The sequence below is a fragment of the Onychomys torridus genome, chromosome 10, assembly GCF_903995425.1.
Source record: "Onychomys torridus chromosome 10, mOncTor1.1, whole genome shotgun sequence".
Taxonomy (NCBI): Eukaryota; Metazoa; Chordata; class Mammalia; order Rodentia; family Cricetidae; genus Onychomys; species Onychomys torridus.
In genome coordinates, this window is record NC_050452.1 from 69232385 (window position 1) to 69248269 (window position 15885).

Sequence of the window (15885 nt, forward strand, 5' to 3'; positions counted from 1 at the left end):
TTTTTGTAAAATCTGAATACGTTGACAGTCAATAACTGTGGACTTGATTAGAGTTACCAGGTATATTTGTTTCTTATTCAGCTTTACATCACTAACCAGATCTTTGGCACCACAAGAGCTCATCCTTCATCTCATCCATGAACTGCAGTTTCCTCTATCCCAATTCTAACTCACAAATCCAGCTACAGTGTAGAGAATTTGCATATTCAAGCATGTTCTTGTCTAATCTCTTCAGTTTTAAATGTGGAAGCTGAGACCCAAAGTTATCCAAAATAACTCATGCAAGACCACCCAAGAAGCTCAACCCTCTATAGACATTCTTTACTGAGAATCTCTTACATACCAAGAACATCAGGAGGGAAATAGACAAACTGAGAATGAACTGTGAGTGAATAAACAAGAAACTTTAAGGATAAAAAAGGGGAATGCAAAGTGATCTGACAGAGCTGAGGATAGTCCTGTGTTATACTGGGCTTTTCAGAGAAGCCATCTTGAAAGAAGTAATAGAAGTGTTGAGTACCTTCATGAGAAGAGATGTGATCACGCAGAGTTCTGAGAAAGAAGATACAAAGACCTGGAGACCTGTGGTGCACAAAAGGCTGCCAGGCTCAAGAAGTAGAAGAAATGCATTCAGTTTGAAGTACAGGAAACTACAGAGTTGGGAATTAACACCAATATAAGGGGAAAGTTTTTGAGACTTTTAAGCAGGGGAGCTATAGAGTCTAATTTACATTTTACATCTAATTATAGAGAGACAGGAGTGAGCAGAGGCCAACAGGGAGATTGTTTCATTATTAATAGAGTGAGGGTTGTGGCTTAGTCCTTTGGGTTCCTCATCCATTCTCTGTCTGCCTTCAGGTGTGGCTTGTTGCTAACCCCTTTGGTTTGCCTTTTATCTTAAAACACGTACGGCTAAGGCTTTCTCTCGTGAATTCTGTATTTCATTTCAGGGATGACTCTAGTGAGGAAGAAGGTGAGTTGACTCTCCCAGGACATGTGACATGGATTGGGGTTAGGATGCCTGGTTGGAATGCCTTTCTGATTAATCACTGTAAACCCACAAGCCTATGCAATAATACTACAGCATAGGAGATTCATGCCCCCCAACCACCACCCTTAAACACACAGCTACATTCTGAGATGCTATCTTCTCAAATAAAATAAAATTACGAGGAGAGCCCAAGAGGTACCCTTCTCCAGCTCCTTTGTCCCAGTGTCCTTAGCAGTACAATGTTTAGAGAAGAGCAGACAGCAAAGTAGGATTAATGTGTCCTCTGTCTCATCCATATTAGCTGATAAGCTCCCCCACTTCCAAATGACTGTCAAGTATTTTCCCACACCTTTTCCATCACTGTTTACATGCAGGAGTGAGCAGTTATGGGTGCACTAGCAAAGGCCTCAGATGCCAGCAGACACATTCCAGGCAGAGGTTATAGTTGACTCCAAGGACAGAATCATAGGTGATATCATAACCTACTTCTCAGAGACAAATTCAATGGCTTCCTGGTTTGTATCCCCCCCCTCTCTGTCTCTCTCTCTCTCTCTGTCTCTCTGTCTCTCTGTCTCTCTGTCTCTCTCTCTCTCTCTCTCTCTCTCTCTCTCTCTCACACACACACACACACATGCACACACACACACACACACACACACACACACACACACACACACAAACACTGCAGCATAAGGTTTGGGTTGATTGAATTTACATCTGAGCACAATGAGCACAATAAAAGACAAATAGACAATCCATGCAGAAGAACAGGGCTATGCATACCTCACTTCTTGATAGGCACCAGAGTCTTCACAATCCTCCAAAGATGGAAGTGGAGTGTGCCAGAAAGGCAAAAGGGACAAAGGTGAATATCTAGATAAGAGAATGTGAAAAGAAAGAAACTATGCTCTAAAAGCTTCTGCACCTGCTCAAGCTCCTTAATCGATCTGTGCAAGAACAGGCTAATGATAGTTTCCTTGACTGTTCTACAGATGTAGCAGGAGAGGGTCTGAAAGCAGGAAGTTAGGTGTTCGGGTCATGCAAAGGCAGGACCTGAACCCCAGTTTGCTAAGTAAGGTGATCCTCCTCTAATAAAGTGTTATGATGTAGAAAGAATTATGAAGATACAATGCAATATACCTCCTTAGTGGGTCTCTTAAGCAGTGGAGACTGACCCTGGGACTCTATTTATTGAACTAGAGAGGCAAAAGCTCAGAGATGAGACTTTTTACAAAGGTAGCTGGAATTAGTGAGCTTTTCCTGGAAGGCCTGAAAATGTCTAACTTACAGGATTCCCAAGATTCTGACTAGCTTACTTATCAATTTCTCTGTCTCAGAAGATACTGACTATTGAAACCAATCCTTTCATGATAGACAGGTGCTACAATAACCAACACTTTTCTCACTGTATATGACAGAACTCATGTATTAGTCAAGATTCTTTAGTGGAGAAGAATTTATAGAATGAATATATAAATATAGGGGATTTATTAGAATGGCTTACAGACTGTGGTTCAGCTAGTTCAGCAATGGCTGCCTAGCAATGGAAGGTCCAAGAATCCAGTAGTTGTACAATTCACAAAGCTGAATGCCTAAGCCATTCTTCAGTCTTTGCCAAAATCTCAAAGAAGCGGACTCTAGTGAAGGAATGGACTTGCCAGCAAGACAAGCAGTTCTTAGGATGTACTTTTGAAAGAATGTTGTAGCTTTTCAGGCTTCAGGCTTATGTTTACCTTTCTATGTGTACAGTAAGAAAACAATTGAATGCCTCTCCATGATAACAGCAAATTTTGGCATGCCTCTGATATGTACAGCTGGTGCCAGATGTTGATTGTGAAAACAACTTATCTATCCAGGAGGTTAGAATGAACAGCCTGGTTCAGCCTGGTCCATAAGCCCATACCTGCATCAGAAGGATGTAAGACGAATTGCTAAACAGTCTTATTAAAAAATCCAGAGCCAGATATTGGGGTGAAAACTGAGAGATCAGAGGAATAGGACAAACCACAGTTAACCTCCCCTTACCAACTATTCAGCCTCCAGAGAGAGCTACTTCCTGTATACTCATGCCTATATCCTTTCTGTGCCCTGTCATCTCACTTCCTCTCTCTGCCCAGCTACATCACTTTCCTCTTTCTTCCCAGCTCTGTCACTTCAAGTCTGTCTGTACAGACCTCAAGACTTCTATGGTTAGCTACTGTTGGGATTAAAGGCATGTGCCACCATGTCTGGCACTGTTCCCATTGTGGCCTTGAATTCACAGAGATCCGGATGAATTTCTGCCTCCCAAATGCTAGAATTAAGGGACTGAGCTACCACTGCCTGACCTCTATGTTTAATCTAGTGGCTGGTTTTTTTCCTCTTATCCTCAGATAAAGCTTTATTGGGATCCACAAATAAAATCACAAATAAAATATCACCACATTTCCCCGGTTTTTTTTGTCTAAAATTGAAGTTATAAGAAAAACCATATGCAATAAGTACAATAGCTATATACAATATATACAGTCAATAAATACATCAACATGTCTAGTTCATTTGCATTTGACAAATTCAGAGAAAATATTTCATTAGCTATCCTATTATGGTGAATCCAAAATGTCCCTGATTCACTTTCTATCCTAACTTGTATTACCAACTGAAAACTATCTTTTGATGTCTTTCAAACTTATACACTTCACACCTCTTAGTGAGTTTCTTTTCTGAATTTCTTAATAAGGAAAACTATAACTATAGCTGTCTAATCTTCAACTCCCTCGAAGACTCAAGAAGGAAATAATATTAACTGAGTAAGGAGGATGTGCAAACAAGCTACTTCCAAAAAATATGAGTTATGACAGAAAGAGCTAGCTTCCTGGACAGTCACCCGAGGTCCCTCTGCAACACTGGGGCATCCATTCTTCAGCCTATAGGCTTAGCGTATCTGACAGACTCATTTGTGAAGCAGGATTTTCTAAAGAGCCTTCCTCCCTTGTCTTAGTAAGGATTAGCAGTCCTTTCTTTTGTGACCTGCTTGTCCCTTTGGGACAGCATACTGTCAGCAGTCTATGCAAGGGCACTTTCTTGCCCAGTGGCTAATTTTTGCCACAATGAAAGTAAACTCCATATGGAGTTTCTTCAATGCCCATCGTCTTCTCTGAAGTAAATTGGTATTGCCAGGAGCAGACATGTTTCATAGTCATAAAAACAGGAAAAAAAATCTGTTATTATAACATATTAAATGCCATACTTTCTAGCTCTCTTAAGTATTTGAAGATTACCTGTCTTTCTAAAACATATTTCTGCTTGACCTTGAAAACATACCTAATATCACTACAAGTTCAATTGTAATGCCTAACTACTAACTTACATTTCTTTATATCCTAATTAGTCAGTAATAATAACTTTCAAGGACTAGCAATTTGCATTACATTGTTAAATGAACTGTATAGGTATAATACCTTAAACAAGATTAGAAATATATGTACAGCATTTTCTAACAAAATTAACCTCAAATTTGTATCAATATACATAATTTGTATACAATATACAAAAATCCAATCTAATGTAAAATACTTAAAAATAGTAGTTGCCTTTTAAAAGTAGATTCAGGGGATGGGGATTTAGCTCAGTGGTAGAGCACTTGCCTAGCAAGCACAAGGCCCTGGGTTTGATCCTCAGCTCCACATACAAAAAAAAAGTAGATTCAGTAATCTACCTTTTTATCTTATTATATCTATATTCTCTCTTTTTTTCTTTCCAGAGTATATTCAGTAATCTACCCTTTATCCATTATTTCTATATCTTTTTAGAGCAAATTCAATAATCTGCCTTTTATCTAAATCCTCTTTTTTCTTTTTCTTTCTTTTTTTCAAACAAGAACCTTAAATCTAATTTCCTTTGTTTAGCCTTTTTTCTGACCATTAACAATAACAACTTGTAACCAACCATCTTAAACAATGACAATTATTCAAAACTCATTGAAAGACCAAATTTATTTTTATTTTATGTGCACTGGTGTTTTGCCATGGATTTCTGGTCCCATGGAGCTAGAGTTACAGACAGTTGTAAGCTGCCATATGGGGTGCTGGGATTTGAACCCAGGCCCTCTGGAAGAGAAGTCAGTGTTCTTAACCACTCAGCCATTTCTCCATACCCCATAGAACAAAATCCAAGAACTGGATTAGAAGCCCACACCCACCTAGACCACAAAGTCCACTCCTGTATCACAAGGCCACATCTGTACCACAGACCCACACCTATTTATAAGCCACATCTGGAGAAAAAGCCACCATCTTTATTATAAAATGCTGCCTATTGTCACATGCATATTTGGACCATAGGCCTACATCTTGTCCCATCCTCATATCTAGATCAAAAGCCAATACTTGGATTTATAGTTCACATGCAGGGTGTTGGCATAAAGAAGGAAAGGATAAAATTAAGGACCCCTTAGTGGTAGTATGAAATGATGGGTGGGGTTGTTTGTTGAATGAAAAGGTTAGAAAAGATAGAATGAATTCTGGAAAAATGTGGATGAATAAATGAGCATCCCCTTTAGGATCATGCTATTCTAATCTACATCCATCTTTTCCTAAATTCCTAAATTCAAAGAGCTACTGTGACCCAGAAGCACCCAGATCACCCTGAGCTTGTTATAAATGGAGCATCTCAGACTTTTTACTCAGACCCACTGAACCAGCAATTGCCTTTTAATAAGGTCCCTCTGAGAGTTATGTGAAGATCAGAGCTTGAGATTCTGGGATCTAACGTTCAGATGTTTCCGGATGCACCCCTCCAGTCAAACAATGAGCTGCATTTTGGGGATGAGAAACATTTGATTGTGGATCCCAGCATCAGTTACCAAGCTCAACAATTCTGGACTGGTCACTTTTTACTTTCTGTGTTTGTTTCTGTTTCTGTTTTTTTTTTTTTTTAAACTAATTTTTTTCACCAATTATTTTACATACCAACCACAGTTTTCCTTCCCTCCTCTCCCTCCCCCACCTATCCCCTCCCCCATCCACTCCTCCTCCCAGCCTCCATTCAGAAAGGGGCAGACCTACCATGAACAAAGCCTGGCACATCAAGTTGAGGCAGGACGAAGCTCCTCCCCCTGCATCAAGGCTGGGCAAAGCAATGCAGCAGGTTTCTGGTTTTGTTATCAAGAGCGAAAACAATTTGAATTAGAGGAACTCTAAGGTCAGGTGATGGCTCAACAGGTGAGAAGCTTGCTGTGCAAGCTTGAGGACCTGAGTTTGGATCTTCAGCACCCTGTGAGAAGCCAGGGAAGCAGCATACATCTGTAATTGCTGCTCTGTGGGACAGATTCATGGATCACTGGGGGTTTACTGGACAGTCAGTTAAGGTCAGACAACTAGGCTCCAGGTTCAGTGAGAGATCCTGTTTCACAAACAATCAATGGAGAGGTAATTGAGGAAGACTAAGATACCTTGACATTAACCTCTGGCCTCCACATATGACATCATAGGCAAGTGCACAACCACACACACACACACACACACACACACACACACACACACACACACACACATTCTCTGTCATTTTCTGATCTTTCAAAGTTCTGTATTTTCCAAGTATCAAAATGAGTGATAATTTGGGAGCCACAATATGTTCTGTAACTATCAAAGATGAAAGATTCAGATGCGCAGTTTAGGGTCTGAGCACTTCTGTTTTTAGGAGGTGGGTCAAACAATACTACTTGAAATGAGGGTTCAATGTGTGGCCTTCCTGGAACACCAGAACCTTGTGTCCCAAAACAAAGAACTGGAGTGAGATGTTCATAATAGCAAGCAATGTGAGCAAACATTCTAAGAAAGGATATGCTTCCAAGAGAGAATGATGACTAGAGCAGGGAGGAAGCTCAGTAGCTCAAAGGGCCCTAATGCACAAAGGATCACGGCTCTTATGCCACAGAGGACTTGGGTTCATTTGCATAGCGTAGACTTACAGATATTCTGCACTTGCCCTTTTACATGTGGCTGTACTCCCAACTTCATGCTTGGCATGTCTCATTGTAGCTTAAATTCCTGCTCAGGAGAGTGCATTTCAGAGTTATAATGGGCCACTGTGCTACAGTGGTGTTATTTAGGGCTAGCCACTGTGCTACAGTGGTGTTGTTATTTAGGGCTAGCCACTGTGCTACAGTGGTGTTGTTATTTAGGGCTAGCCACTGTGCTACAGTGGTGTTGTTATTTAGGGCTCTTTGCGGAAAGCTCTTTTGCTAGCCTGGTTTCACACCTGACATTCCAGTTGTGCAGACCTTGCTAAGGGATCACTCCTCAGAAAGTTGGGAGCACCATCACCATGCTAGAGCTGTTAGTCAGAATAATGATCTCTTTTAGGAATTCATGTACCTTTTGTTCCCAGAATCTGTCCTCTACTACAGTCACCCTGGAGACATCATTCTGTTGGGGCTGCCTACTTCTTTAGGTCGGGACTCAGGAAAGCATACTTTTTTTCTTCTGTCTGTTTTCTAAGCACACAGTTCCTACCCTTTGGGCCTCACTCTTTCTCTCATGCTCTCCTTCCCACCGTGTGGCTCCTTGTATGTCCCACGGCTGACCTCCACTCCAAGCTCTCTTCTCCATCTTCTTTTAAGCAGCTGCCAGGATTCATAACAGTCTCGTCCTGGGGGTTGTCTTTTACATTCCAAAAAGACTGCCCCCAGGTTTCCTTTTGAGTCTCTTCTTAAACACTTTCATTAACAAGACTAAGGATTCTGAGAGGCTGAGGCTGCAATCTCTGGGCATGCTTGCATGCTCCAGTGGCAGGCTTTAGTTGCCATCAACCAAGGGCTTTCCAGCCCCCCCCCCTTTTTTTTTTTTTAAATCAACTGCTTTTTTGCTTATACTAATTTGTAAGTCTTTACACAAGGCTTTCTAACTTCACTAACCAAAAACTGGAGGGTTTCACCCAGAACCCTCTAGAACTCCAAGGTACGGTGCAACATGTGGAAACCAGAAACTAGGTGCTGTGGTTCTAAGGAGAAACTGTAGAACCTGAGACTTGAGAACCTGCAGTAAGAATCCAGGTCCCACCTGGAGGAAGCACGGTAAAAATGTATGCCTTAAGCATCTTGTAAGCCTGAGCTCTGGAGCACTGAGAGAAAGCTTTAGTGTTAAAGCTTACCTCTCTTGACTCTGTTAATTGCTCTTCAGAATATAAAAGAAATTAAATAACAACCTCTCCAATTAAATAATAGCAGCTACCACTTCCTGTGGTAATGAGAATGATAGATCTCCTGTAATTAATCCCAAGCCCCCAGGAGCTGCCTTCACCCCTTGGAAATAGCTCTCAGCCATTCTCCTTTCAATGGAATGCTGATACTTTCTAGGTGCTTTTTATGTTCAGCGTGTTATTAATACCCAAAATACCTCTGTGTAAAACATTAATTGCCTGCCTGCCAGCTCGCACCTGATTCTGAATACCTGGCTGTTGGAGCTAAATCCATCAGCATGCTTTGCTTGGTAGCTGACCTCACGGGCGGTATCTAATGGAATCTGCGACTGCTCTGCCCTGCACTCTTCATCATATACAGGAGATTCATCAATATCACCGGCACCCTCAAGAAGAAAAACACATTACAGGACAGCAGAAGGCAGACAAAAGCAGGGCACTGTCTCACTTGTGGGTGCTCCTTGTTTGTGAGCCAGCATCCTGGGGAGCAAAATAAAGAGATAATGGTTTTGGTATAAAGCTCAGTTGGAAGTTAAAGTCTGTAAGGGAAGGACTGCTAGCAGCTCCCCCCTCACACACACCCTTTGTCAGGGGAAGCAGAGGGGAAGATAGAAGAATATGTCAGCCAAGGTGCTCCTTGACTGGCATAGGAAGTCTGAGATATCTGTTAAGGAGATCTGCTTGTCTCTGTGTATGTGGATATATAAATATTCATTAAAAGCTATAAGACAACTTGGATATTGTTCTACAGGTTCTACCCATGATTTTTTTTTTATTTGACAAAGTCTCATTGTCCTTGAACTTGATAAATAGGTAGACTGACTGGGCAGTGAACCCAGGAACCTATCTCAACTTTCCCAATGCTGAAATCATAAGCGCATGCCACCATGTCCAACTCTTTTTAGGTGGGTTTTGGTTAATCGCAATCAAGCCATTGAGTTTGCCAAGGTGAGGACTTTAGTGCATAACCCATCTCCCCATTCTCTTAAGCATGACACCTTGCATGATTCTTAAAGGACCAAAGCCAATGTAATCCTGACTTGTATTTATAAACTGTAATCTTCCAGTACAGAACTCCAGCCTATATCCATAGCTATACCTGCTACCTTCTCAACCTGGCGTTCGGGGTATCCAGTTTGGTTTTATTCAATAGAAAGCACCAAGTGTTAGGATTGTGCCCTGCTCCAGCTGCATGACAGCACATGAGCAGTTCAGGAACTAGACAAGATGTCTTACATCATCAATGTGTGCTGGTCATTAGGTATGCGCACGGCGTGGTCACGCAATCTGCACATGCATCGCATAGCTCTGTAAGCCCACCTGAGCCAAAAGAGCCATGACTCAGACCCCACCCGCTCTCTCTGTTCTGTTCTCTCTTCCCCACATCATCTTTCCCTCTCTACTCGTGTTCCTTCCCCAGGCCTGGTTCTCTTGTCCGCGCCCCCCCTCCTCCTAATAAAGCTGTGATACTGATACTGGGGTAGTTGTGGCCATGACCTTTCTGCAGAGTAACCAGAGCTAGTAACCAGTGCCATTTATCATTCTTACACCAAGGACTAAGGCTATAGAGGGATCGCAGAGTGGGTAAAAGAACTGAAATCATCTGCAGATGGTGGTGTCCACAGTGGTCCTGTAAACAATCCAGTGAACACCAGGGAATGACTGGAACTTCCACACAGCTGGTTAGCACATTCCTCAGACCCACCAAGCCCCACCCTGAGCTCTGAGTTCCCTGTACCAAGCCTTCTCTTTCAAGCCTAGAGAGTCCACCTCAATCTGAGGTCATCTTGAGTCTACCTTCCAGTACAGACTTGCATTCTCAGCAACTCTCTTTGCAGCCTCCAGAATGCACCCTCACCTACACAGCTCTCCTGCATTCATTCTTGACCAGGCCATGGTGATCTCTCTGATGGGTGACTGAAAAGATCTCCAAGTTTTCTCTTCCCCTTACTCCTAGATAATCCACTGCTGACACATAGAATGCAACCCAAGTCCCCATTGTCGTTACAAAGGTCTGTATCATCTAGACCCTGCCCATCTTCTTACCATTGTAATGCTTAGAGCATTAGCTACCTGTTTCCTTTCCTAGGAGGGCTCAATCTCTCCTTGTAAGCAAACCATACTTAGTACTATCTTAGGACCTATGCTGTAGCTATTTCTTTTGCTTGCAAAGCCCTTTCTGGGACCATAAAGTTCCTTTCAATCTTGTTCTCTTTATTAAAGAATCTTTTTTTTTTTTTAGTGTGTGTGTATGCATTTGTCTGTATCTTTGTGTGTCTGTATGGATATGTGTATGAGTACAGGTGCCCACAAAGGTTAAAAGGAGGCACTAAATCCCCTGGACCCGGAGTTATTGGCAGTTGTGGAGTGCTTGATGTGAGTTCTGGGATCTGAATTCTTGTCCTCTTTAAGAACAGCAAGGGGCCAGGCAGTGGTGGCACAGGCCTTTAATCTCAGCACTGGGGAGGCAGAGCCAGGCGGATCTCGGTGAGTTTGAGGCCAGCCTGGATTACCAAGTGAGTTCCAGGACAGGCATCAAAGGTACACAGAGAAACCCTGTCTTGAAAAACGAAAAAAAAAAAAAAAAGTTTTATGTCTGGGCTAGAGAGATGGCTCAGAGGTTAAGAGCACTGACTGCTCTTCCAAAGGTCCTGAATTCAATTCCCAGCACCCACATGGTGGCTCACAACCATCTGTAATGAGATCTGGCATCTTCTTCTGTGTACATAATAAATAAATCTTTTTTAAAAAAAAGAATAGCAAGTACTCTAAACTTTTGAATCTCTCCATGGCCCTCCTTTCAATCAGTTGATTTCAAATTAAAACAAAGAAATGAACAAAACCCCTAAAAGATGCTGTTCAGGGCATGCCTTCTTAAATGACTGCTGGTGCACTTTCTATCATGTAACCCTCTTATTTAGTTTGTTGTGTATTCTTTTGTCTGATTGCATATATACTTGTTTATTTTGATCTTTATGAGTCTAACTGTAACACAGAGCCTAGAAGGCCAATATTCTTGTTCCTCTTCTACCTAAGAAAATGACAGAGATGTAAACATATTTATGAATGGACATTTAGAAATAGTTGACACAAATTACTACTTTTTAAAATTATCTACTTTATAAGTTAAGAAGAGACAAAGGCAGCATTTTGATTGGAGAATGCATCCTAAATGAATGAAATACAGTCTCCAGCACTTAGCAGCTCTGGGAGACTGAGGGGAATTACCGTGCTCACATATCTCTGCTTTGTTATCTGTTAAATGGTGATCATAATTGTGCATATTTCATAGGATTTGAGAGGATTAAATTAGAAAATTTGTATAAAGTGCTCAGCAAATTGCATAGCAAAGAGGTTATACCCTACCGGTATTATTTGCAATTTTATTTGAAATAAAATTATTGGTGTTGTTAGGGTAGGGAACTGAAAAATATAAAAGAAAAACTAATAATGCCCAAGGTATTTCAATTTATTTCATATAAGTTCACTCCATTTAGAGTTATGAACATTTGTTAATATTATAGAATGAATTCTTAGGTGTAGAACACAGACTCACAGATAAATGAGTAAATGCATAACCTAAAATGTAATAGAATAGAAAAGTTCTATTTAAGTCAAATTAATTTGTTTACTCAAACATGCATTTATTGATCACCAACTGTGTGCTGCTATTATAGGCAATGTGGACACTGCAAAGAGCAAAGCAGGTACACCTCAACGATGTTTGCATTAAGAAAAATACTAAAGGAAATAACTTGTGCCGTGGCTTGGGATTTTATATAGATTTCAAACCAATGACCTCATTGACAAGATTGCCAGCATTAATGAAAATATTAATAGGAAATGAAGGAGTAAGCTGAGTAAATATCTTGAAAACAATATTCCTGATACAAAGAAAATGTGTACAATGGTCCTGAGGTGAGAGATACCCAATGACTAGGTGGTAGATAGGCACTCAGCTAGCTCTGCTAGAAGATGATGTGGGACAGCGGGGGAAACTGAGGACAGTGAGGTCACAGTGACCAGATGTGTTAAACTACCAGGACCATGAAAAAGGCTTGACTTCTACTGTGGCTCAGAAAGAAACCTTTCAAGGAACCCACTGGTAGAAGCACAGCTTTGAGAAGAGTAGATTTCAAGTGCAGAAACTCAAATGTCAGTTGGCCTGGTGGGGATCAGGGTGGGAACAAGGACAGTAGTAACACAAATGGTCAGATTTTGAAGTAACTCACTAGCAGATAACATGCAGGCATGTCATGAAACAGTCTGTGAGGGTGCCATGGTGAAAATGCAAATTTGGGGACAGCCATTTTTATGAGCTTCATATATGATATGCCCATGGGCACTTTTCATTTCAAAGATAATCTCTTTGGATTGTCGTTATTAAAAACATTTATGAATCTCCTTCAAATCCCTCTCAATAACAAGTCACAGTGATCATGTCATGACTTCCAGGGCTTTCTGACTGATATATGGACAGGAGAGCAGTGTTTCTCACAGTTTGTTTCTTACAGCACTTTCCCCATGGAACTTGAATGAATGTTATAAGAAAAGTCCAAAAAATTTATTAAAGACAAAACTAAGCAAAGTATTTTTACCAAGGTAATCCCATGATTTAACACATTATTACACATTATGAGATGTTCAGGACCAGCATGCTATGGTTTTAGTGGCTGCATTGTGTTCCCCCCAAATTTTCATATTGAAATCCCAAACTCAGTTGCTTAAAATGTGACATGAGAATAGTGCTCCTGAAGAGGTTATTCGGGTAAACTGAGGTCTGATGAACAGGGTCCTAAATCAACACAAATACTGTGCTTACAGCTTTTGTGCCTAGGATGCAGACACATAGAAAGGGAAAACAATGATGAGACAGGGGGCTGAGGGTCAGCCATAAGTCAAGGAGAGAGGCCTCAGAGGACCATGCTGGAATCTTGATCTTGACTTCTAACCTACAGAATTGTGAGAAAATAAATGTCTTTGTTCAGCCACCATGGTTTTGGTATTCTGTTGCACAACACAAGGTAACCAACAGAGAAATGTTCTCCCTTTCACAGAAGTTCAGCTCCCTGCCTGAACATGAGTAGAGAAGTGAGGACTCTCGGGAAATATAAGAGGCAAGGTTCAGGTGACAGATGACCAAAATAGTCCTTAGAAAAACAGATGAATTGACTTTGTAGTCACTACAGGGAAACTTAACCAAGGAACAGAAACTGAAGGGGGAGAACACAAGGTTTCACATAAAATGTCCACAGAAATATGTTTTAAAGATTTTTTTATTTATGTTTATGTACATGAGTCTCTCTGTAAGTGCATGTGTGTAAGGGTACTCTCTGAGACCAAATAGGGATGTAGGCTCCCATGAAGCTGAAGTTACTGGAATTGGGAGCCATCTAATGTGAGTACTGGAAGGGCAGCTGGTGCTCTTAACCATCAAGCCATCTCTCCAACCCTGAGTAGTATTTTTTTATTTGCTCTAAGAATGAGAACATTGATAAAGGCTTTAAACCAAGGCACAGAGACTACTCTCAGGTGAGGTGAAGCATGCATTCCAGTTGTCCAGAGGTGGTACTTTATCATCAGCCAAGTCGCTGATGGGATTTGAAGGTGAGGAAGAATGGAGAATTAAAACATCTGCCACTTCTTATGCTTATGCTGTCCTATTAGCAGCCTGTTCTGGTGGTTTCTTAAGAGAGACCTGCCAGCAAATTTCTGGAGGTCTGGATGTATGGTCTATAGCATTTAGTTTAGGAATTATTAAATAAATTGAAGATATAAAGAATTAGAGGAGGTATGTTGTGGGATATCTTTCTGTATGCTGTGAATATTTGTTGCTGTGATTGGTTAATAAATAAACTGCTTTGGCCTATGGCAAGGCAGATTAGAGGCATGTGGAAATCTAAGGAGAGAGATAAGAAAGAGAAAGACAGAGTCCAGAGAGGCACCTTGCCACCCAAGGAGCAACATGCCAGCAGATCAGTAGAAAAAAAATAGATGAGTAGAAATGGGTTAATTTAAGATATAAGAGCAACAGGGCTGCCATAGGCCATGCAGTTTGTAAATAATATTAAGCCTCTGAGCGATTATTTTATAAGCAGCTGAGGGACCACAGGGCCAGGCGGGGCCAGAGAAAACTTTCAACCTCAGGGGTGCCCAGTCTATGAACTCTATTACTGCCTTGTTGAAAACACTCTTGTTTAGGTTAGAAGGAATGTATGCAAAATAAACAAACACACAAACAAAAAACCTATGGTGTCAATCAGTGGTCCACTTTGTTATTTTCTATTATTATCACTGAGGTTTTTTTTTTTTTATATAATTCAAGTCATATTTCCCATTGCATGAGCAAGTGAATTGGGGCTTGGGAAAGGTCTTATTCAAAAGGAAATTGCAGAGGACAGGTCTCAAGACTATTGCTTATTAGTTAGGCAACAGTATGAGAAGCATTGGTCTTAGTTACTTGATGAGATGGAAACTTGCCTATTCCCTCTGTTTTGTTAATTAGTTTTGAAAAATAAAGGATATAACAAACCCAACACCATCTATGTGAAGCCTTGTAGGTACTTTATAATTGTTTTAAAAAATCAAAAATTATTCAAGAGTGTGAGATATTGGTCTGGTTTTGATCAGTGGCTACCTCTGGGAAAACCAATCTGAAAATGGCACCTAAATAGGAAGAATTTGGAAAAAACTGCATAATCTCTCTGGGGTAAAAGACTGAAAGCAACATTTTAAGTTGACCCTAGCTGCTGTGGGTAAAATGGAATCTAAAGTTTACATTGAAGAGTGGGAGCAGAGAAAATAATCAAATTTGATATATTTTTTTAAACTGGATTTGGTGGGGCTGGTGAGATGGATGGCTCAGTGGTTAAGAGTGTTTTTTGCTCTTCCAGTAGATTCAGGGTCAGTTCCCAGCACCACATCAGATGGCTCAAAAGGACCTTTAACTCCAGGTACAGAAAAACCAACTCCATATTCTGGCCTCCATGGCTATCTTCCCACATGTGCCAGAAACTCACACAGAAACACACACAAATGGAAAATATAAATAAAAACATTTAGAATAGATTTCACCCCATAAAATTGTGGCTTCCTTTAGAAAAGCAGATGTTATGATATGGAGCAATGCTTCAGACCCTCATATTTATTTGTACCTATTTGCAGACAAGCATGCTTTTTTTTTTCAATTTAAGCATGAGGTGAACAACTCATATTACACAAGATTTGCTAAAAGGATTGGCTGTACCATAGTCAGCCAAATGCCAACTCACTATAAGAGAGTAAATGAAATACCTTGTGCTCATGCTCCATCCTTAGCTATTATCAGCAGAAGCAAATTAAAACTCTGCTCTAGCTGGGCAGTGGTGGTGCACACCTTTAATCCCAGTACTTGGGAGGCAGAGCCAGGCAGATCTCTGTGAGTTCAAAGCCAGCCTGGTCTACAGAGCAGGATCTGGGACAGGCACTAAAACTACATAGAAAAACCCTGTCTTGAAAAAAAAAAATCTGCTCTAATCGATTCTTCTCCTACACTCTTTAGAAGCAGAAGACTGGAAAATAAAAAAAGTTACAATTCTGTCTATAGAATCTTTTAAGAATGGTCAATCTGAGTGATACTAAATGTGCATTGTGAGCTCCCTGTGAGCATCATGCACCTGCTAATCAGAACTGATGTACTGACCCATAAAGTACTTTTTTAGTAAACTGGAAAAAAT